A 1,736-nucleotide genomic window follows, 5' to 3' on the forward strand; every position below is an offset into this window, starting at 1 on the left:
ACACTGGAACTTTCTACAAAGTCTGGAAAGGTTCCCCGAGGACTGCCATTCGGGCTGAGGTCAGCCAGCGAGGCAGCCAAGGAGATGCCCAGGAAGAGGAGAGACGCCACGTGCAGGCGAGGGCGGACTGGGCACCTGATGGACCCTGGATTCCGAGCACCAGTGGGTGACCGCCCCCTACCCCCAAGCCCGCAGCTCAGTGATCCTGGTGCCACCGGGCTTGTCCATGTCTTTTCATGTCCACTTTCTGGAGCTCTGCCAGCCAGCTCGGGGCTGACCTCAGGTCCGCTCCCGCTGCTCCACGGGAAAGACAGGGCTCTCTATTCCCGTAAAGAGCTAGTCTTGGAAACCCACGGGGCAGCGCTGCCCTGCCATGCAGGGGCGCTGTGCATCAGCCTTGACTTGAGGTGGAGAGCTGGTTTTGGAGGGAGCCTGCCCAAGAAGGCTCTGTCCCCACAGAATGGCTGTAGCTTGCCCGAGGGCCGGGGTGGGAGTGACGATGGTGCCACCACTGCTGACCAAGACAGACACACGGAGGCCAGCTCGCTCAGCCCAAGGTGTTGTGCACACCCAACTCTTCACTTAGGGGCACCGGTCGGGTCCAAAGACCAGGTTGCTGGGTGAACGTGGATGTGCCACCAACAATGGAGGCTGATCACACCAGCTCACGAGACGCAGGAGAACCACGTCATTATGTAACTGCCAAGTCACGGCACGCCAGTGCCCCGCATGCTTCCACTTCACCGTCACTGTTGGAGAGGGTTCAAGGACCAGGAAGCACTTTCACTGTGACCCTTGACGGGTGGGCCCTAGCAAAGAAGGTGCCCGGAGGGTAAGGGCTGACTGGCTTTTGCCTCCCCGAATGGAAAAATGACATCATTTTGAAGTGACTACTTTGTCTAAGCTTTCTTCTTCGGTATTAAAGCTTTGTGGTTATGAAGACAAAGCAAACTCACAAGGCCGTGATGCAAAATCAGAGGGATGTGGTCAGGTGCCATCGAGCTGGCTCCGATCCACGGCGACCTTCCAGATGACAGGATGAAACACTGCCCGGTCCTGCGCCGTCCTCACGACCCTTCCTACCGCTGAGCCCCTTGTCGAAGTCCTTTCACTTCCTCGCCGCCCTGCTGCTCTACCAAGCTTACATCCTTCTCCAGGGCCGGTCTCTCCTGACGACATGGCCACAGCACGAGAGGATGTCTCGCCGCCGGGCCTCTGAGGAGTGCTCTGCCGCAATTCTTCCAAGACGGACGTGTCTGTGCTTGGAGTGGTCCGTGTGCTCAGTGCTCCTCTCCAGTCTCCTCCCGCCCCTTGTGGCCGGCAGGCCCCGGAGGGCTGCCACCCTGGGTCTTCATCAGTCCCCCTTCGTCAGAGAGCAGGGCTGTGCCATCGGCACACTGCAGGCTGCTTGTAAGCCTTCCTCCCATCCGGATGCCGCAATCTTCTCAGTGTAAGCCAGCGTCTCTGATGACTCGCTCAGGGTACGGATAAAGTGTGGTGAGAGGACCCGGCTCCCATAAAGGAAACAGAACTAACGAGCTCAAGCCAGTTGCTCAGACGCCATCCTGTGTGGCCGGGCACGTGACTCGCCCTTGCAGGCTGTCTGCATCTGGTCTTCACGTCGGGACCAGAGCTCCTCTGGGGCTGGGACCAGCCTGGTGGGCTGGCACCTCCACAGGTGCTGCCGAGGGAGGCCGGGCTGTGCCGGGACGAGAGCGTGCACGGTGGAAGGAGAG

The 1,736-nt window shown here is 60.1% G+C and overlaps 1 protein-coding gene across 1 annotated transcript in view; it reads right to left on the reverse strand.

Moving 5' to 3' along the window:
* Positions 1-1,736, reverse strand: part of PCGF3 (polycomb group ring finger 3) — a 9,275-nt gene that overhangs the window by 5,153 nt on the left and 2,386 nt on the right. The gene's annotated exons all lie outside the window — the stretch shown is intronic.

Source organism: Echinops telfairi, unplaced genomic scaffold (assembly GCF_000313985.2).
Source record: "Echinops telfairi isolate 266 unplaced genomic scaffold, ASM31398v2 ScPeMD7_28;HRSCAF=97, whole genome shotgun sequence".
In the NCBI taxonomy this organism is placed as follows: Eukaryota; Metazoa; Chordata; class Mammalia; order Afrosoricida; family Tenrecidae; genus Echinops; species Echinops telfairi.